The sequence below is a fragment of the Podarcis tiliguerta genome, assembly GCF_965153285.1.
Source record: "Podarcis tiliguerta genome assembly, chromosome: 2".
NCBI classification, from domain to species: Eukaryota; Metazoa; Chordata; class Lepidosauria; order Squamata; family Lacertidae; genus Podarcis; species Podarcis tiliguerta.
Genome location: NC_139535.1, coordinates 28,503,209 through 28,526,330, shown reverse-complemented (window position 1 = coordinate 28,526,330; position 23,122 = coordinate 28,503,209). Strand labels below are relative to the sequence as shown.

General features: G+C 42.3%; 1 long non-coding RNA gene across 1 annotated transcript; it reads right to left on the bottom strand.

Moving 5' to 3' along the window:
• Positions 1-6,093: 6,093 nt before the first annotated feature.
• LOC310671201 lies at positions 6,094-20,337 on the bottom strand. The gene is made up of 3 exons (XR_014507889.1): positions 20,232-20,337; positions 6,490-6,549; positions 6,094-6,362 (listed from the first exon to the last, which is right to left on the bottom strand). It is a non-coding gene; the product is annotated as an uncharacterized lncRNA (long non-coding RNA).
• Between the last annotated feature and the right edge of the window lie 2,785 nt (positions 20,338-23,122).

Sequence of the window (23,122 nt, the reverse complement as noted above, 5' to 3'; positions counted from 1 at the left end):
ATTTGTAAATATCACAGGGAACAATATATTCATTTTTGATGGGGTAGCATATTGGCAGGACAAGAGCATCATCAGCTATTTGGAAGATGTAAGGTCTTTGACAGAGGATATATCCTTTCATGCTAAATTATCATGCTAAATGGGTGGCTCTAGAAGACCACGGTTTGTCCGTATAACAACTCGGTAATTCAGTTTTTCTAATGCCTGCAAAAAACTCTGCTTCACAAGCCCAGTGTTGGCATTCAGAGCATGTGAACAGTAATCACATGTGGTGGGAGAACAGGGCTGTGTTCACTGGCTCTGTTCCCATACTGGCCTGATCCTGACATCTGCACATTGGTGGCCCACATCTGTTGGAGGGATCCTTCTCCATGTTAGGATATCAATGAAGTAATTATTTGCATTATTTGCATATTTCATGTATATATACATTTAAAAGAATGCACAATTTGTTATTGTTTTGAACTGTGAGTTGGAAAAACACAAAATCCCAAACAGGCCTGTTTAAACAGTCTTGGTTCCAAGTGCAACAGGACTGATTTACAGACCCTCCAAGTGTCCCCATTTTCCAGGGACATCCCTGATTTAGAGAAGCCACCCTGGTTTCTGATTTGATCCCAGAGTGTCCCATATTTCCTTAGGACATCCTTATTTTCACTGGAGAAATGTTGGAGGGTATGGATTTACTCTACACAAATGTTACTTAGATTTACTTTCCAGCTGCAGTGATCTCGAAGAGTGGTGGGGACATCTGAACACTTTACCACAGGCCTAGCCTCTGCTGCAGAGTGCCATCACAAATACTTTGTGAACATACAATGAAAGGCTCCTATTGATGCCTTTGTCCCTTGCACATTTGTGAAATGTCACACAGGTCTGGGAAATCCACAAAAGAGATGGATGGCCTGTGGCATGAAACTCTGATCGGGATTTGTTGCTTCCATCTCATCTAGAGTCTGGATTGTGCTAGGTCAGTTTGTGTTGATAAAAGCTTTGCACAGCTCGATGACACAAGATCAACCTCTAAGCAGATGTAGCAGACACACATCTTGGCTCTTTCTTCACTTTCGCTGCCTAGCTCTGCTGTGCCATTTGCGGTGAAATTATGCAGTTTCTGTATACTGCGAACATTTAAAGATGATTGTGTATTAGCATAACTTGAGTTTATGTTTTCTAATTAGAATTAATGTTGGAAAGATCTATTGATGCTGATTCCAAACATGAGTGCTGAGCTTCATAAAACTCCAGGAAAGGGAAGTCTTTTCTGAAACAACTGCTACACTCTTCTGCACCAGACTTCCGCAACCTGATGCCTTTCAGCTCCCAGCACCCTTGTCAATTGGCTGTGCCTTGAGATCTGCCGGGGAAGTGCCATTTGCTCCTCTGCCTTAGGTGGTAAAGTGTCTTGGACTGGCCAAAGGTCAAAAATAATGGGAATGATTTATCACTGAAAGCTTGAAGTTGCATGCTAACCATGCAACGTGTCCAGCTTGAGGATGGAAAAGTGCTTTCGAAAATGATTGAAGGGCACAGAGCATAAGAACAGAATAAGAACCTGCTGGATGAGGCCAATGGCCCATCTAGTCCAGCATCCTGTTCTCACAGTGGCCAACTGGGAAACCCACGTGCAAGATTCAAGCACAAGAGCACTCTCTCCTTCTGCTGGTTCCAGAAACTGATGTTTGGAAGCATTGCCTCCTCTAGCTGAAGAGGCAGAACATAAGCATTATGGCTAGTAGCCATCTATAGCCATCTCCTCCACGAATTTGACACACACACACACACACACACACACACACACCCTCCATATTCCATATGAGCAAGCAAGAAGTATTATCACATTTCAAGGACCCATTTCAGCTAGACAAAAGCACTCAAGGAGGCCACATAGCAGGGTCAGTGAGGTCACAGTGTGATGAGTCCTTCTGAGGGCCAGATTGAGAGGCCCAGAGGACCGCTTCCCCCCTTCAAAGTCTTGAGGTTCCTCACTTCAGATCACAAGGTTCAATCAGGTATATAAGGATGGAGACAGTCCTCAAGATACTGTGAGTCGTGTAGAGCGATGTACAGTGGTACCTCGGGTTACATACACTTCAGGTTACAGACTCCACTAACCCAGAAATAGTACCTCAGGTTAAGAACTTTGCTTCAGGATGAGAACAGAAATCATGCGGCAGCAGCGCGGCAGCAGCAGGAGGCCCCATTAGCTAAAGTGGTGCTTCAGGTTAAGAACAGTTTCAGGTTAAGAATGGACCTCCAGAACGAATTAAGTTCTTAACCCGAGGTACCACTGTATATTGGCTTTCAGTGGGTCCAAGATGCCTGTTAAGGGTCTTGTGTTACCAGAAACCTGTCTGGGATTACCAGAGATACAACAGCTAGTGAGGAAACAGAGACTGGCATGGGGCAAAATCCAAGGGCCAACTGGGTCATGATTTTATTTATGAAATTCATACACTGCGTGATTATTAAAAAAAAAATCTCAAAGTGTTTTACAAAGCACTTTATGTGTTGCTCCTTTCTCTCGTCTGCATAATAAGTATTTCCATGTACAGCTGTGTAGTTGCGAAGAGAGTAAAGAAAGAGCGAAAGGAAAGAGAGAGAAAAACGTTTGGGCACCTACCTTACTGTCAGAACCTTGTAGGGCAAAACTAAGTCGCCCAGTAAATGTATCTGTTTGCCTTAGCTATGCTGAGCATCTTTGGGCACACTGTGAAGGTGAATCCAGAGCTTTTCCTGCCTCTCAGTTTTTGTCTCCACGATCCACTTCAGGTGGATGTAAAAATCCAGCCCGATATTTACTTTCCACCTGAGGCAAACATTAGTGACTGAAGCCTATGCAAGTGTCAGAGAGGTCAATAAATCCTTCAACTTTGTTAAATGTGGAATAAAGGAAAGGAAAAAACTTGAATTAAATTTGTGTGCCCACTTGAAATGGTCTCTGGCTGTGCCTCTGAACCTGTGCTGGATTTTTGCATGAAAATATTCTCTTTGTCCCTAACTGGTGTTCTCCTTCAAAAAGGAGTCAGGTTTAAAAAGCTGGCAATAATGTAAGATTTTTTAAGCAAACAGTTCAATATTTCTTTTAATATGATCTCTGTATTCAAGAGCTCTTTGATTTCTCTCTCTTTTTTTCAGGCTTTGAAATGGTACCTCTGCTTATATAAAAAAGGGCCATCCATGATTTTCGTCCTTTGTTCCTTTATGAGCTTTGTCACTGGTTGAGCGACATGTTGCGAAAGCCAAGAAAATATTTTTTCTAAAAAAAATAGAAATTGCAAACTGTGCTAAATACACCTTTTGTTATGTTTAATATAAAGTTCACTATGAAGACCTGTACTGAATTATGCATTAATTTCTTTGCCAAATAATTCTTCAATTTTTTTTTGAAAAAAGAATCTTAGTTTTTCATACAATGTATAATAATTAAAAGTGAAGCAAAAGAGGCAGCAATAAATCAAGGACTACAATACAGTAAAATATTATAATTAATATTTTAGCATACGTTTTGATTACTTTTAGAATAAGCACAAGAAATATCAATTAGAATATATATTCAAACACTGCTGCTTTTGCCCATTATACTGGGGAAAGGGGCTATTTTTAATTCTGGATATTGCATACAAAATAATACATAGTCCCTAATTAAATATAAGGCTGCAATTCAATCGAGAGCTTCTGCTGATGTCACAAATAATAAGCGCACAGCTCGAGGTATCAGTGAATGGCAGTCAAACCCAGAGATTGAATTACAACTTCAGCGTTCCGTCTGTGGATCTGTATTGTTATTTGTAATAGATGGAAAATGATTATTATTATTTTTAAATACAGACAAAAAGAAGGAAATTTGACTTCAAAATCTGCGACTAGGTGGTAAAAGATTAGAGTGCATGTGATTATAGAGAATGCTGCCTATTGGAAATTGAAATGTAGAAATGTGCGAGAATAATTCCAGTCTTTTACAGTCTATATTCTGTTAAGTATATAATGGGGTATACTTTTCTTTTCCTTTCTTTCTGCTGCCGTGGGCTAGGCTTCTCTTCTTTGGGGTTCAGTTGATAAAGGGGGAATGGGGAACCTGTGGTCGTCATGTGGTTGGGCTCCAACTCCCATGCCTGTCCACTGGCCAGGCTGGCTGGAGCTGTTTGGAATTGAGTTCAATAACACCTGGAGGGCTACAGGTTCCCCAGCCCTGATACAGATTTACGCTTCAACCCAGGTAGGGCAAACATCCATGGAAGGATGCTCACGTACATGCATCTAGCTCATGAGCTGTGCATGCAATAGGTGTTGTGCATCCCATTCCAAACCTAACCATGACAGCATGGACAGATTCCGAGGCCCATGCTGAGAATTCATTCAGCCCAAAGCAACCTCTTCTGCTTACTGTAGGGTTACCAGACATCCCTGTTTCCCGGGGACAGTCCCCAGATTTGCAAATTTGTTCTCGGACAAATTCCATCCCCGGAATGTCCCCGGATTTCATCTAATGTCCCTGGGAAATGTGGCAGCAACAGCAGCAGCAGTCTCAACAGCCCAGAGCCTGGTAGCGCAGTTGGCTCTGGCTGGCTTCAGGAGCTGCCCGCTGCCGTGGTGCCCGCCATTTTGCCTCGCTGGAAGTCCCCTTATGATACATCATATGGGGACTCGGAGTAGGGGATGAAGACACGGTGCTAGGCGCTGGCGCCGGGCAAGAGCTGCGCGGTGTCATTGAACTCGGTGTGCCACTGCAACTTGCCACTGGCTCTGCCCTGGACCCACTGACTGGATGTGCCACGGCCTGGATGGGCAGCCACTGGATGATGCCTGTGCAGGAGACGCCCAGACAGGCGGGCAGGGCAGCAGCAGTAGGAGGGGGTTCTGCTAATGCTTACTCCTCAGTGAGCCTGTAGGGGATTGCAGTGCAAGGAGGGAGAGGGAGAGGGAGGGAGGGGGAAGCACGGCTAGCGCTCCAAGAAAGGCCAGGCCCCAGAGGAAGGCCACGCAACAGAGGAGACCACAAAAGAGAAGATATTACTTCTTCTTTTTTAATAATTTCCCCCCTCTTTTATTGATTGATTGATTGATTGATTGATTGTGTCCTCGGATTCATTGAAATAAATCTGGTAACCTTAGCTTACTGGGCACCCACGTAGGTCCCTGCATCTAGCACAAAGCTACACTTTGGGAAGGACTCCCTGCTCCCTGCTTCTGACAAGGCCAACTGAAGGGTCACCCAGCTACTAGGGCAAATGTAGCAGCTTGCACACTGCTTTCAGAGCAGCTCACACTGCTGCTTGAGAAACGTCAACTCCAGAGCTGTGCTGGCCTGGCCAAAAAAGCGTCACGAAAGGCCCTCACTGTTTCTCATTTGATAGGTGCCTTTCAGAGCAGAACATGGAACACAGGAAGCTGCCTTATCCTCAGGCACACCACTGGTCCTTCTAGTTCATTATTGTCAACACTGACTGGCAGCAGCTCTTTAGAGCTTTAAGCAGGGAAGATCTGTAGATGCCTGGGACTGAAGCTAGAACGCAGAGTGTGCACTCTTCCACTGAGCTATGGCTCTCCCCTAAATATGAAGGGATGCTGCTCATTTCCCGGGTGGAAGAAGCACCTGTCAGGTTAGACGTAGTCATCAGTCCTTTCCATACAGCAAAAGCGAAGAGAAGGGCCCTGTGAAAGCACAGCAGAGTCCATTTGAAGCCCATAAACTATCAGTTATCCTGAGCAGTAGACAGATCATCTCTTTAATGCTGTTTTGGAAGTTCATATGAAAGGAAGGTTTCGATACAACACTTTAGCACTCCATCTGTGGATCTGTATTATTATGTTTTTAATTATGTTTTAAGTTGGAAGCTGCCCAGAGTGGCTGGGGAAACCCAGTAAGATGTGTGGGGTATAAATAGTAAAATGATCATTATGGAATGGGATGTCCCTATTTTCATCAGAGAAATGTTGGCGAGTATGGTACTATTATTTGTAATAAATGGGAAATGACGAGGATGATTAAACACAGACAGAAATAAGGAGATTTGACTTCGAAATCTGTGACTTGGTGGTAGAAGATAAGTGTGTGTGTGTGTGTGTGTGTGTGTGTGTGTGTGTAACTTTGAACTGGCAAACTGTGGCTGCAAACATTAACTGTTGCTTGAGAAATGGTTGTCCCGTGGTCATTCCATTTTAAAATGGTATTTTGAGTGAGAAGAGAGGCTGTTGAAACTTGAAGTTCTGTTTTTATAACACAGAGGACAGCAAAGTATAAACAATGAAAGAACAAACACACCAAAAAACACCCAACACCCAAAACAACCGTGCAAGCAAGCCTTACTGATTTTATCCACATATTCCAGGTGACTCACCATCTGTCTACCTGCCAACATCTGAAAATAATAAGTTATAGTAAAGTTATTAACTAGAATGACATGAACTTTGAAGTAGCTAAACCTAAATTAAATATAAGCATTCCAAACAGCTTGAGGCTAATGAATGTAATAAAGACTCACTCACCCAACTTCATCCTTGTTTGTTTCTGTTTTTTACCTCTTCCCTTTGCCCATGTCTCTCATCCTAGGTGGTTGTAGACAAAGGGAGGTTAGTGGAAATAATGGAAAGATTATATTTCTATGAGGTATGGGGTTTTTTGTTTATTTTTTGTTTAGAAGGGGGCAGGTAAGGCTGAATGCCTGCCCCCCCCCTTATAATTCTTGGACTAGCCAAGCCGATGTCCTGGTGATGTGACAACCTAGGTAATGGGCCATTAAGAGAACAAAGGAAGTGGATCTGTGCCAGATGAAAATGGATGTGGCCCCTTCCCTCAGCTTACAGGTTGTTAGAAAGACAAAAGGCCAGAGTAGAGAGCTGAGTGATGTGTGCTAGAAGTTAGAAGAAAAGCTGCAGAGTGGGAAGCCAGAGAGAGGCAGAGTAATGCTTGATTTATGTTTGGATCTAAGGCTGCAGGTATGGGGGAACTCTTGGGAAGTTAATGGTGTGAACCCCTCCATTGTAGGCTCAGGTTGGATATACAGTATGTGTAAATAAACCATACATTCTAAAGACACTACAGTCTCCGTTGTGCCTCATTCTGAAGGAAACACGAACCCAGGATAAGCATCTAGAACCCCTGGAATCTCACACACATTGGGGTGATGTGCAACAGCATCTATTTGTCAGTTACAACCGATAGACACACCTTTAAAGTGAAACACCTCAGAAGTTGGAACAAATCTGCACCATGCAAAGAAAGGCTTCCACTGCTGTCAGTTACTGCCAGTTGCACCAATTTACACCAGATGAGAATGTGGCCACAGAAAGCCTCTCACCAACGTAATGTATATATATGGGAAATCCCTTTGCACTGCTCATTGTCCAGAATAAATTGCACGCTGAGTGCTTTGATGCCAACACGATGCTCTGTCTACAGGAGTTTCTTTCCTACGCAGTCTTAGAAAACCCAGACGTTAACCTCTGAAAAGAAGCAGCAGCGCATTAATCTATTTTTACCACACTGCCTTCCTTGATGAACTCATACTTTGCCCACAAATTTGTTATACTTGAAAAAGCTACTAAACGGAGGTTATGTTTGCCAGATCGCTCTCTCTTTTTATTTCATTTTGAAAAACCCCGAATGCCTTAATGAAATGAAATAAAAAGGAATGCAGGTAACAGTATTAAAACCAAACCTGTCACTCAGAAGAATCAAGGACACCAGATGCATGTTCACCGTTCTGCTTCCATGTACTATATTGCCTGTCTTTCAGCAATGCTTGCTCCTTCCTCCCAGCTTACCAGGTGACATTAAAGGAATTAATGTCCCCCTCCCCAAATTCTAATAGCAGCTGTCAGCATGCTGGCTCCAATGCACCCTCTATAAACGTTTGAAAAAATAAAATAGGTCCCCCTAGAGCTGCAGGCCCCAGACCTGCGCCCCATAGTCCAGCCCCAGCAGCGTCACTGAGTGCACAGATCTTGGAAGCTTAGAAGGGGAGAAACCATTTCATACAAGTTTAAGAAACACTGCCTTGGCATAATGAGACAAAGTGCTGAAGATCTTGTTTATTTCATAAATAAAAATAGGCACCATTTGTTAGTCTGCGGTGGAGTTGCTTGTTGAGGAATGTTTCTGGCAAGCTGGCTACTGGAAGATGGAATCTGCTCTTTAAACAGAATCTGTCAAGTTTATTGAGTCTCTTGGGAGAACAACCCCCCCCCCACCAAGCATTGCATCTCACTTAAAAGAAAAAGAAACGCCTTTTAATGTGAACTTTGAACTTAATATGCTAGCAAGTCGAGGTTTTTTTTAAAAAAATATTGCCACGCAATAAGAGTGCCCCATTGCTACTTCCTGAAGGTTTGCTCCATACCTGTTCTGTGGTCCCTATGTACCAAAAGAGAGAAACAGATGGATGTACATATTGGAGATACACATGGACCTTCCGCTGACAATCCTGGTCAGGATGCTGCAGTGTTTGATGATGATCTGGAGACAGCAATGATCTCCAGATCTTAGCAGAGAAAGGTCTCTGCCAAGCCCGACGCAGACCCCATCCTACGCAGGCAGCTGCTTGTGAAGGGGATACAGAATGCAGTCAAGGAGGAAGTAACTTCCAAGGAGGAAGTACTTTGCAACAAACACCTTAGAAGGTTATTGTTGCCATTGATTGACTGGCTAAACCCTGAAGAATACTAGGAGACAAATAATATTGGCTTAGTCAGGGTCCATATCAAAACACAGCCCTGCCTCCAGTGGCAGGAGAGGAGAAGCAGCCAGGGCAACTGCAGAGCAGGGAAAACTTTTACCATCTTCCTGTCCTGCTTTTGCTGCTGCTGCTCCTGAAGAGAGAGGAGAGGTGCCAGGCTTCCCCTGAGGGACCTCCCCATCAACCTTCCTGTCAGGAATTATTGATGGGATGGAGAGGTTTTTTTTAAATTGTTGGGTTGATGTGAATGTTTTTTGGGGCTGTGTCAGTGTGGAATTTTTATACTTATCTGTGAGTTAGTGAGTGGAAATGTCTGTATGGTTGTTGCTGTTTTTAAAAAAGTTCATATACTGCTATTTTTTTATTATTGTTATGGGCGGGCTGGTGGGCTTTCTTGGGTTTTGTTTCTCCTAATGTATTATATGGCGTATTAGTGCATTGCATGATTCCTCCCCTCTTTCCTGTATGCATGTGTGCATATACCAAGAGATGCTTTGGGTGACAAGTGACTAATAAGTTTAGTAAATTTAAAAATGTAAATTAAGAAAAAGACATGGGAAGGTAGCCATTCAATGAGAATGAAGGCTGGCAACATGAACCCTGCCCTTTTGGAATCCCTTGCAGAAGTTTTTTTGGGCTGCAGTGCCTAGAGACAATGAGTCAAGTTGTGTATCTACAGCAGTGACCAGAGGAGGAAAGCGCAGAGAGAATAGACGCCATGCTGCATCTGTAACAGAGAAAATGGATGCCTTCATCTGCCCCAGCTGCAAAAAAAAAGTCTTTCCCATATCAGTCTCTACAGCCACAGCAGGCGCTGTAACTCTCCAACAGTTTGACTTTACCCCCCAAGGCACACTCCTCCATTGTCTCCCGAGACAGATGGATGTCAGCCAATCTGAATCAATGGCGTTTGCTGTAACACAAAAATCCAGTGGTACCGGAGTTTTATCGGCATGACTATGTTCCAAGAAGTAACAGCGCTGCTGGTGATCTACTCATCTGGAGAATTGTGTTCAGCTATGTACACCACAATTCAAGAATGATGATGTAGAAAGGATACGAAAGAAGCCCACAGGAAGGAAAAAGAATGGAGGGCACAAATCACGTTAGGTTGATGGGAAAGTTAAAGGGGCAAAGATACTGGCAACTTCTGCAATTTTCTTTCTCCCTTCCATCGCCCCCCCCCCAAAAAAAACAACACAAGATGAAAAAAAGAGAACAACTGCCAGTGCAATTCAGTTAGGTAGGGCAGAATGTGAAGCAATGGGTTCAAGCTACAGGGAAATAATTTAGTCCATTTGTAACCCAGAAAGGAGGCCGTCTTCATAGAGGCAGCCACCCTTTCTTCAGTCCAAGAACCGTGCTCCCTTGGTAGCTCAGTTGGTTAGAGCGTGGTGCTGATAATGCCAAGGTTGCAGGTTCGATCCCCGTAGGGGGACAGCGGCATATGCCTGCATTGCAGAGGGTTGGACTAGATGACCCTCAGGGTCCCTTCCAACTCTACATTTCTATGATTCTAGGATTCTGTACAACTCTCCAAGGGCCACCTTCCAGTGGAAGGCGGGGCCAGAGGCAAAAGTGAGTGAAGCCATGAATGCACACTTTGTGCAGTACGCTAGTTGCTACACACTGTCACACGGCTCATCCTATTCTCCATCCATACAAGCAAGATGCATTATCAGAGTCCAAATGCATGTTACATTCAGAGAAAAAGAATCCAAGGTGCAAACAGGGCCATTGAGAGCATAGACTGGGAAAAGCTCCCAGGGCCAGACAGAGAGAGGCCTGCGGAGGGGGGCACATTTGTCCCTGCGCCTGAGGTTCCCCATTCATGCTGTGGGTTATACTGTATACATATATACATCCTCCCCTTTGTTTTCATTTCTCTACCAAATGACAACTTTTATTCTTACTATTTAGGGAAAGCGTTTTCTAGCTGCCGAGTTTTTGTGATTTATTGCTGCTGCTTGAGATTGTGTAATTGCTATTTAAATTCTGTTTGTAAATTGGCTTAATAATATCTTTGGTTTTGACTCTAGCTTTGGTTGATTCTGCTTTTAATGCGGCTGCTGATCTCTTTTTAACCGATGTTTATTTGATAATGATGTTGTGGTTTGATTCCTTTTAACTCGAATACTGCTTCAAGTGCTTTGTAAGCAGTTAACATGACTAATATGTTTTATAGATGCCTACAGTACATACATGCACATATATACGTAACAGGAGTGACTTCCTAACTGGAATATATATGAATGAAACATGCTAGTTGGGGGATTTAAGAAGCTGCCTTTATCAGAGAATTATAGTGCAAGCTAAACCCAAGATTGGCTGGGAGGAGTAAGTTTGGAATAGGGGAATATTGGGCTCCACTAGTGTAATTCACTCACCCTGGATCAGCCTGGGATACACCAACCAAAGTCCTACAATCTAGCAGAGCAAGGGCTATGTTGTCTCAGCTAGCGGAATTTAAGCCAGAGGAATTTATGCTGGTGTTAAGCTTCCAAAGGGGGCATTCCAGGGGCGGGCAAACCTTTCAGCTCAGTCACATGACCTGTCAATCCAATGGAACTTGGGTTGCAATTCAACTCTGCTTTAAAGACATGCTTCCTCTCTGCCAGACTCGGGGCATCTCTGCTGACTGTAACCTTACTGTCCAGTGACTTACGCTGGACGAAGGGACGCGGGTGGCGCTGTGGGTTAAACCACAGAGCCTAGGATTTGACGATCAGAAGGTCGGCGGTTCGAATCCCTGCGACGGGGTGAGCTCCCATTGCTTGGTCCCTGCTCCTGCCAACCTAGCAGTTCGAAAGCACGTCAAAGTGCAAGTAGATAAATCGGTATCACTCCGGTGGGAAGGTGAATGGCGTTTCCGTGTTCCGTCTTGTTTGCCAGAAACGGCTTAGTCATGCTGACCACATGACCCGGAAGCTGTACGTCGGCTCCCTTGGCCAACAAAGCGAGATGAGGGCCGCTACCCCAGATTCGGTCATGACTGGACCTAATGGTCAGGGGTCCCTTTACCTTTACCTTATGCTGGATGAACCTGAGACCCCTGGGTATAGAGCGGTATATAAATTCAATAAATAAAAATAACTTAAGCCAGGGTAAATTCCACTGGTTTCCTGCGCTTATGATTTCTCTGCTGTAAAGGAAAGTTGAACAAACTTTGAAAGGTGTATAGGATATTCTGAATAAGAGAATGGGGCCTGGATTAAATGGCCCATAGGGTCTCTGTTCCAGTACAAGGATCCCTTGACCTGCAATATTTTCAGAAGGCAAACTGGTTTCCTCATACGTGCAGAATCAAGTCTTCTGTATTCCCCGGTAAAAGAAAAAATTCCATCCTGGCCTTAAAATTGGGAGTCATCCAGAGCCCACAGCTCCGCACCAGAGCTGGAAATCTTGCAGTAGGGGGACCCCACCCAGCCACCTAATCATGCCTTGAGCTATTAATAATATCCATGAAAAACAAATAAGTGGAGGCTTGGAAACTGTTTGTTATGTTCCTTCCATTCTCTTAAATACATTTTCATGACTTTATAGGCTGTCCCTGTCAACTTTTTTTTTTTTTTTTAAGTTTCCAGGGGAATTTCTTTTAATTCATTTTTTTTATTCGTTTTAAAATATAGAGAACAAAATTACAACCAACAAACTTCCCCAGAAACCCTCCCTGCCCCCGCCCCCGTACAACGGGTCGCCAGTATTAAGGTAAGAATTATGTTATTCTCTCCACATCACCCCAGTGATTCAGTGCAACGTATGAGTAAAGGTCAGAAGAACCTGGTGGTGCTCCAATTTGTCCATACAGGTGGGAGCCCACTTGTGATATACAAAATCATGTGGACCATATTTGCCATGATGCAGCTGGCAGTGTTTTTCAGTCCGATGTCGTTGGTATAGGCAATACATTTCCACTATATAGCACAAAAACTTTGTGGGGGTTTTTTCTGTGGGGTGTGGTGGTAGGTATCTTTATTTCATGAGTACTTTTTAATATATAATATAGCTATATAGCTGGTGACTTTATACCAAAGTTCAGTAACCAAATCCTGCAGCTTGTCCCCAAATCCCAGTGCAATTGGGCATTTCCACTCAAGGTGGTAATACGTTCTGCCACGTCCACAGCCACACCAACAAAACAGTCCCAGGATTATGAGTGACAACTGGACTTGTGCCCTACGCTATTTGTACAGGAAATGCACACTGGAATCCTGATGAATTTTCACGAATTGTTGCAGAAATATATAGAGCTGAATTTAAGACAGGGAAATTTGGAGAACCGAAACTGATCCATTTGTCCATTCCTAATAGCAAGGCATGTGGCCACATTCTGAGCCATACCTTATAGTCTCCACTCACTTCTCACATTCTCCCAGCATGAGATGACCAAGTCTCAAGGCAGGAGAAAACTGATTTTCAGTAGGCAAATGGATAAGTAATTTCAGAAATCATCTTCAGCAGTAAACCATTTCTTCCTGTGAGGAATACTGTGCAAAATGGAAGAGGTTCCCTCTCTGAACTCTACCACAATAAGGGTCTGGGTAGATCCTTTTCAGTATATTTCTAGCAGACTCTCAAACGGGTTTCAAAAAGACAAATGCTCTATCAATGCAGATTTCATACACCTTTTTCTCTCGACATGAATAATAAACACGCAAGTATTTGCGGACATAAGCACATGTACAGATATCACAAATCATGTCAACCCTCGGAAACTTGCTCGGTTTTACTTTCAAATCAAGAGCAAAACAATGTGTTAAACAAACTACAGAAAATCTCTTTAATCCGAAAGTAAAGCAAGCCACATCCTGCTAGTTTTTCCACACACAGAGATCAGATTTTAAGCCACGAATATTGAATGGAGAGGTATGAACCAGCAACTGCGTTCATATATATATATGTGACAAGTCCCCAAAAGACAGGAAGATAGTTAACAGTGCAATTTTTCGTCAGCGTAAACAAGCCATTCCTATTATCACTGCTTTAATGCTTCCTGAACGCATTATAAGTATTATATATAGGAAATTATTGAAGGCTGTTGACCTATTTTCTTAACCTCGCAATGTGTAAGGCAACATGAAAAAGACGAGGCAGAGTTTCTTAATGTGATGCACGTAAATAGTTTCTTAACGTTTAAGAAAGCGAGTGCCTCGCAGCTAACGATAAGTGTGCTATGCAAGGGGTTTTACTGCCGCCTTGTGGACAGTTCTTGGGCCTAGCAAAAAGCTTCCAGGGCTAGCAGTTATGCTCTGAAGTTCAGCTGCGCACAGCCTTTTAGAGGATATCCGTACAGTTTGTCTATGAAGTGTACAATCTTTTTGTGGAATAATTTTGCCTTAGTAGGAGACAGGCAACCGTAGGGAGTGGGGGCTAAAATAATAGGTTTTGCGTGAAAAAACAGGCTCTCCAGAGCAACTACCAAAACAGGACTCAAGACTACAGAGTTTGTTTATTATTCATTAATCTTAAAAGTCTATGTTGTTTTCTTTATTGAACAAGTATAATTCAGGACACATTTTCAGGTGAATTTCTTGTTATTACTGGTTCTTGTTAAGCTGAAGTCTTCAAGGACAGTTGTATGGATAGTTTCTTCTCGTTTGTTAAGTAAGATCAAGGAAGCCAGAGGGTTGCATACAATAACTGAAGTATGTCAGTAAGGTTTATACTGTACATATACAATAGAAACAAATTCTTTATCTATTAACTTTACCGTTTTCAAGCATTCATTTATCCACATAACTAATATCTCATAAAGGATGCTGTTTTCACTCCCTTTGTCGCCCCCTCAAATTGGGTTAGAATTCTTATTTTAAACTGGTTGTAAAATGTGCAGGAGATGAAAGGGGGAAGTTTCTCTGTTTATTCTCCCAATGTTAACTGCATGGAGAAATGTGTCAAAGGGGTTTGTCATCCACACAACAGGCCCTTCCTCAATGTAATCCTGTATACAGAGCATTCCAGTATACAGATGAAATTGCAATATATTTTTGTTTTTGTTTTTTTTAAAAAAAAATATGCTGAGAAGAAATTCCAGCTTAGATACTGTGCAAATGTCTGGCATTGTTCTGTTTTTGGTATGCAGGTCTTTGCTTTCCTTTTTATTGCAACAGATATTTGCTGGAAATATTTCTGTACAATCTGCGGCACTGTACGACCATGTCTGATGTGGGGAGATTTCAGCAAATAAGCTGTGATTACTAGCAGCTCATCTGAATAAGTTGGAAAGGATAGATCAGGGATGGGGAATTGTTGCCTTCCAGAAGTTACTGGACTACAACTCTCATCATCCTTGACCATTGGCTGTGCTGGCTGGGGCTGATGGGACTTAGAGTCCAACAACATCTGCGAGATCACAAGTTTCCCATCCCTGGTTCAGATAAAATTCACTCTTGTATTTCCCATTTGTTTCTAATATATTAGAAGACTCCCACCACTACCACCACCACACACTAAATCAGGAGGGCAAGCTGCTTAAGCAGCAAACATGCAGTTATATATTTGTTGGATTAGCCAGCCATCATATATAATCTAAAGCTTGACAGACATGTTTTCTAAGATCAGTGTGGTACAGCATACAGGGCTTGTTACTAGGAAAGGCAGCCTTGGGCACTTCTCTCTCACACACATCTTAATTCAGAGCAGTGCTAGACATTTCAAAGCTGCTGCTGCTCCATTTCTTTGCTCCTCTAGCATGATGTGATATCATGATGTGGTGCACTGGTCTGCTTCCAAGGCTGACAGCCCAAAAAGTGAGAAGGAAGCAAGATAGCACACAATACACTGCTGCCACAAGTCTTGTTGAAATAAATATCACGCGGAAGAGGAGGAAGGGGAGTGTTAGTGGCTCTCATAATGACCTGGCTTCCACATAACATTAAGCCATACTTTGATTAACAAACTATGAGTTCACCAGATGGCAAACCACAGCTTGTTTCTCTCAAGTTAAGTTTTTTCTCTGGCTGCTCTTGCCTCATCATGCCTTTGTAGCCGGGTATGTACCTGGGATGGCATGTGGGAAAACCAGTCATGGCTAGGCTACAGTGTTGGGTTCACACATAATACTAAGACATAGTGAAAACAAACTTTGGGGGGTATTCTACCAACGCATCACATCAGTGCAAGGATCTCTGCTTGTGCAACAGGACTTTCTTGCCTCTGCCCCCCCCCCCCCAGCTGCACATGGGACATGTACCCCCCCCCCAAATCTGCTCCAGAGGGTTGAAAGAATCCCTATAACAAATTTAAGGTATGGGGGGTGGGAGAAGAGGCAAATGATCTGTTGCACAAGCAGAAATCCTCGCACCACAGAACGATTGCCTTAGAACATAGGATTTCACCTGATAACTTCAGATGGTGGCTTGTTGGCAGTAGACAAACCATAGTTAAGCTTCTGGACAGGGTTTACACATACTGCTAATCTATTGTTGAAATAAGCATAGTTTCTTGAAGCATGGCTTAGCATTATGTGTGCACCACATCAATGTTCTACTCTTACTTTCCTGCATTGTTAAAGCTTCAGAATAATGGCGGGGGGGGGGGGATCTTTGTTTATAGGCAAATAGCCTGATCAGTCATAGTTAGCTATGACTAAGCCTCACTTAAAGCAACACTGTCTTAGTTTTCTTTTTCTTTTTTTAAAAGTACATAATTTTCCTGGAAATTTCCCCTACACCTATATTTTTATTCAACAGCAGAATAATGCAATTTCTGCCACTGGATTTATGCAAATGATGAGCATTCTGTAAAACAGCACAACAGCTAACTGCAATAATATGCTCTGTGCAGGACACCTTAAAGACTGCTGGTGCATAACCTCCTTTCTCTAAAGGGTCAGCAAAGCCCAAGGCTGAATTATTTTCACTAATTCAAATGAACAAAGAATTTAACCATATAAAATATCATATAATAATACTCTAGTTATGTGCATTAATTCAAAATACCAATATACCAATAAATAACATCGATACACCTCACAATATGTAAGATGAATGTATATTAGAAATATATCAGGACTCGATTATATCTTTTCTTACATTTTTTATTTATTTAATTTACTTATGAACTACTTTAATATTTTGTTAAAGTCCTGAAGTGGTATAAAAGAAAAGAAAAGAAAAGCACATGAGATATACTGAAACAATATTAAATACAATCCTATGGCTTCACATTGACCAGTAATTTAAATTTGACCAATATCTCTGAAAATGCTTAGGTGAACGAAATAGCTTTTAGCATGCACCAAAAACATTAAGTAATAAATGTATGCCGTATTTCCAAGGGGAGAGTATGCCACATAAATCGTGCTACCACCAGGGCTGCTGAGAGGTGGTTACTGGGGGTACTAATGTAACAAGCCCACAGATCTATCTTCCTTCCTTCCTTCCTTCCTTCCTTCCTTCCTTCCTTCCTTCCTTCCTGTCTCTAACCCCACTAGAAACAACGTTATAAAGCAAAATGTGAACATCCCCTTCTAGGCCATTTTAGCAAGACTGACTGTTCCTCCTTTTTTTAGCCAATGAGTGAAGTCAGAGCGGTAAGTAAAAGCAATGATTGACAAGTGTATTGTGCCTACTTGGTGAAGCGAACCTCTGGGATCCTAAAGAACTGCAATTTCCCCCTCCCTTTAGCACACCTTTCCTGCTTCTCTCTCATTTTGTAGTCCTTTCGTCTTCCTTTCCTTAGGAATCAGGATGCACCTTTCCTGTGGTGCATTCTTCTGAGATCAGGTACTCCCTGAAAGTTATTTTCTGCAAATACTACTACACAACACATACGGGTCGATGTTAAAGAATCCCCCAAAAGGCAAATGCAAAATATGAAAACTTTTCAAGGAGGCTTAGGCACATCAGAGATTTTATTACAGGGGTGGCCACTGGCCTATATAATATTAAACAAATTTTGTCCTCTTTTGCAAGTGGGGTAGAGGATCCAATCCAAACACAGTGTACAGAGCCCAGAAAAACCTGCAGGCACGCCTGGTAATTACACTGTACCATACTGTTATACAGGGACGCGGGTGGCGCTGTGGGTAAAAGCCTCAGCACCTAGGACTTGCCGATCAAAAGGTCGGCGGTTCGAATCCCTGTGGCGGGGTGTGCTCCCGTCGCTCGGTCCCAGCGCCTGCCAACCTAGCAATTCGAAAGCACCCCAGGGTGCAAGTAGATAAATAGGGACCGCTTTATAGCGGGAAGGTAAACAGCGTTCCGTGTGCTGCTCTGGTGCTGGCTCTCCAGAGCAGCTTCGTCACGCTGGCCACGTGACCCGGAAGTGTCTGCGGACAGCGCTGGCTCCCGGCCTCTAGAGTGAGATGAGCGCACAACCCTAGAGTCTGTCAAGACTGGCCCTTATGGGCAGGGGTACCTTTACCTTTATACTGTTATACTGTCAGATTCATCTGTGCTATTTTTGTATAATATGGATTAGGATATATTTATTTTTAATTTATGGGATATTTTAATGTGTTTATTTGTTCATTTATGTTGGTTTATAGGTAAGGCTAGATCATTTGTTTGGTTTGTTCATTTGGTCTTTTCTAGTACACACAAGAAATAAATAAGGATTTATTTACTGACCTAGGATGCCAGTTCTACACATTTATTGATACTTTCTGCTTTTGAGTGTTGTTCCCCACTTTAAACTTCTGGGGATATGCCAGATTAAAAATCCAAAGAAACAAATAAATGCACAATTATTTTGTCACAGAATCAGATCACAATGAAAATAACAAAGACAGGAAGAAAATGATTCATTCTGCTTTGGTTTTTCTATCTTTCTTTACAAGCCCAATACTGCAAAAATGTATTTAATAGTCTTTAGACCCTTATGCATTTCTGAATCTTCCACAAGCTTTCATAAAAACAGCCTCAATATACCTTGGCACAATATACAGCCGAGTAGCAATAAAATACAAATTTTCTGAAGTGCTGGCATTTGAGAAAAATGTCACAGTTTCCCAATCTTATCCAAGCTGATAAGTCTTCAGGATGTGTTTCCTATTAGAAAATGATTTTTTTCTAGTGGTCTTCCTGCTGAGTCACGACAACTTGGATTGGTCATTTTCATGAAACCCACTATAGATTTCAAGCTCCCACAGAGTCCTAAACATGTTATGTTCTTCCTTCCTTTCATTTTTTTTTTTTTTAAAAAAATGGTACTTGAGTTGAAGGAAAGACAGAAAGGAAAGCTTCAAGAGAAATACACAAGAGTTTCTGTTGTGCTTTATTTCTATTTTTGTTTTCATATATAGGCAATGATAATAACAAGCAGTCACCAATGCAGCTAAAATGCTTGCCTGCAGTGAATCCTTCTAATGGTTACGAGCGAGGGCATAAATTCACCTTCAGTTGCCCAGTTGTGGCACCAACACACAAGAAAACAATTCACCAGTCACCACAGGTTGGGTAGCAAGTATGGCTGATCCTGGGTGGTTGTACATAAAATGCTGCTTGGTCCTAAGGAGGCTTAGATGATGAGGATGAGGCTGAAGGCCAAATAATAGATCTGAAAAAGCTACACCCAACATTGATCATTTATGTAGCACAGGGTCACCAACAGGGCACCAGCAGGCTTTCCATCAGCACTTGTGAAACGTCTGTTGGACTACACCGAAAATCTGTAGGACTGAGCTGAACTTTAGTCATAGAATCATAGAATCATAGAGTTGGAAGAGACCACAAGGGCCATCGAGTCCAACCCCCTGCCAAGCAGGAAACACCATCAGATCACTCCTGACATATGGTTGTCAAGCCTCTGCTTAAAGACCTCCAAAGAAGAAGACTCCACCACACTCCTTGGCAGCAAATTCCACTGTCGAACAGCTCTTACTGTCAGGAAGTTCTTCCTAATGTTTAGATGGAATCTTCTTTCTTGTAGTTTGGATCCATTGCTCCGTGTCCGCTTCTCTGGAGCAGCAGAAAACAACCTTTCTCCCTCCTCTATGTGACATCCTTTTATATATTTGAACATGGCTATCATATCACCCCTTAACCTCCTCTTCTCCAGGCTAAACATGCCCAGCTCCCTTAGCTGTTCCTCATAAGGCATCGTTTCCAGGCCTTGGTCATGTTGGATTACCACATTCTCTATTGGGGCATAATGGTTAATGCCTGTGCATTGCTTAATAATAATAATAATAATAATTGATAGCCCACCCATCTGGCTGGGTTTCCCCAGCCACTTTTGGCGGCTTCCAGCAGAATATTAAACTACAATGATTCATCTAGTATTAAAAGCTTCCTTAAACAGGGCTGCCTTCAGATGTCTTCTAAAAGTCCGATAGTTGTTTATTTCTTTGACATCTGATGGGAGGGCGTTCCACAGGGCGGGTGCCACTACCGAGAAGGCCCTCTGCCTGGTTCCCTGTAACTTCGCTTCTCAAAGCGAGGGAACCGCCATAAGGCCCTTGGTGCTGGACCTCAGTATCCGAGGGGAGTGAAATCTAGCAGAACATTCTGGTATATCGATGAAAAAGCCACAATTCCACAGCACAATAGGTAACGCAGTGTAAAAGGAACTTTAGAAAGCAGGACAGAAGGCTGTCTGTCATCCACTCACCTGTTTATTGGAATGCTTGGGATGCAGCTGGGCTGCCTGCCTGCTTTCAAAATGGCACCCCAAGGATGTCCTTGGGAGCCATGTTATTGCTGCTCCTAGAGGTCATTTTCAAGACAGGCAGCCCAGCTGTGTTCAGACTGCACCACAAGTCCAAGAGCAAGGGTTAAAAGAGCAAAAAGGCAGGTAATTAAAATAAATATAAAAAATAGGAAAGTGAGGAGATGATGCCCGGCCCTGTGGGACCATAGACCTCTACCTTAGCATCCACACCTAGCAGGGCCACTGATGCAGGGAGGGTGGCAGGAAGGCAAATGGGCAGCAGGTCAGTACTTGGGTCCCTTTGAGACCTGGGATCTGGGCAATAGTACACCCTGCATTCGCTTGCTGGTGGCCCTACTTTGGTGTAAGTCTCACTGAACTTAGTGGGACTTATGCTTGAGTAAAGGTGCATAAGAATCCTACTAATTTAGTCTTGGTAACAGCAGCTGACATTCCTGAGCATACCTAGACTCCAAACTTTCAGAATTACAAGCGTTGAAGGTTCTTCCTCCCCCCCTAACTAGCATTCCCTCTATAAAAAATGAATGACTTAGCCCAACAGACAGTCATAACTCATGAGCGAAAGAGATGTGATCAACTTTTCATAGTTACTTCTGTATTCAACAGGTTTCTTAAGAAGAAATATTGGTTCCATTTGCCATTAAGCATTACTCAGAGCTTCATTTGGCTGGCCGATTTAAAAAGGTTTAGCATATTCAACACTCAGGCAGTTAGGGTTTCGGGAAGGCCTCAACATAATGTCATTAAATGTTCAACAATGACTTGAAAATAAGTAGCTTTTGGAAGTTATATGTCTTTGAAGTCTCATTAATTAGTCATATCATCGGGAATGTATGGCTAAAGTAAATTACAGTGTTTAAAATATCTACTCTTTCAATGTGAAAAATGAAAGAATCCAGCTACCTTGTCTTTATACTAATGAAGATATTATTAATTGGTTTAGCAAAAACATAGATCTAACCATAATGTGCAACAGTTATTAAAGATAATTAACTACAGATCATTGGTTTGAAACATCTAGTCCAAAATGATTTCTGAAGGGCACATTATTCTATGAGATAAAATAATTAAATTTCTAACTGCTGCATAAGACAACTGTGGCATATCTAGTGTTTTAATTTCTTTTGTTCTACTCACATGGCACTCTTCTGTTTTAGATGTTGAAAATGCTACTAGTGTTTAACTATGAACAGCCTCTGTAAGTGTGTAAGACTGAAATGTTTCATGTTGGAGGAGAAATGACTGAAAGAAAGGGATTAAAAATGACAGCCCTACTAATAAAACCACACACAGAGAGACAGACAGCTACATATTTTCCTATGAGAAAGGAAAGCAGGTTAAGAAGAGGGTTGGGCACATTCTTGTTTTAAAATATTCAGAATACAAAATGGCCACACAGATTGTATCTAAGCAAACACGTTCCAAGGAGAGAAAAAATACCCACAAGTATAAACTTTGCTAAACATTTGCAGATTGAAAGGTAGTGGAATTGTACACTGGCATCCAAAATAAAATTAAGCAAGTGACCAAGGCATTAAAACCAAAAGAAATTTATATCAACAATACATTTTAAGGGCTAACTTTGTAAATAAATATCCACCAACCACCACCACGCTCCATAATAGATTTAAAAAATATATAGATTGCAAATAAAAAAGCTGGTCTGTATTAATGAAATGACACAATGCATAGACATAATTTGGCTGGGGAAGTAATTGATTTCAAGGCAAGATTTCCACTTCATGGCCCAGATCCAGAGCAACCCTTCATGTGAACACATGGAATATTACAGGGAGAAAAGAGCCTTAAGAGGTTTAGAATAGGAAAAGCAAGTGCAAATATCAAGCATATTGAGCTGTACTTCCAGAAGCCATTCCTACTGAACCTTTCCTTAATAAGCAGCTAGTAATGGTATGAAAAGCAAGAAATGGCCACTCCTACACAGTGCTATAATAAGGCGAGAAGAAAATTAAAATAGAATGGCCTGCCTAGTAACAAGCTTCTGTACATGGGCTTCAATGCACTATTTCATATGGGGATTGCTGTGTGGTTTTCCAGGAATAGGAGCAGGACCAGATTACGATATGAAAGGCCCTAAGTATCGTCCTGATTAAGAGGGCCCATAGCATTTCTAAATTAAAAATTTAAAAATGTGTACTATTCCAATGGAACGGACAATAAAAATAGAAATAATAAACTGTTATACAGTGGTGCCCCGCAAGACGAATGCCTCGCAAGACGGAAAACCCGCTAGACGAAAGGGTTTTCCGTTTTGGAGGTGTTTCGCAGGACGAATTTCTCTATGGGCTTGCTTCGCATGACGAAAATGTCTTGCGATTCCTGGGTTTTTTCCCCGCTCCCCACCCCCTTTTTCTAAGGCACTCAGCTGCTAATAGCCTTTTAGCAGCTAATCCGCTAATCCCTTAAGCCTTTAATAGCCGCTAATAGCCGCTAAACCGCTAATAGCGCTAATCCGCTAATGGGCTTGCTTCGCAAGACGAAAAAACCGCTAGACGAAGAGACTCACGGAACGGATTCTTTTCGTCTTGCAAGGCACCACTGTACTTGTATATATACATAGGCAAGGATGCAACTAAAAGCAAACCACCTGAATAAAACATATATCTTTCAATTGACCTATCTGCACACGAAATACCTTTAAATTTAGTAATTTTTCACCTTTAGAGGCCCCTCATAATCTGAGTCCCTAGCTGAAGCTCACTTACCTTGTGCATAACTTAAGAGGTAGGGAATTCACATGCACCATCCATTTCAATGGTACAATGAAAATGGCTGCCAGCAGTGAGCCCACTCCAGGTGTTCCCTGTGAA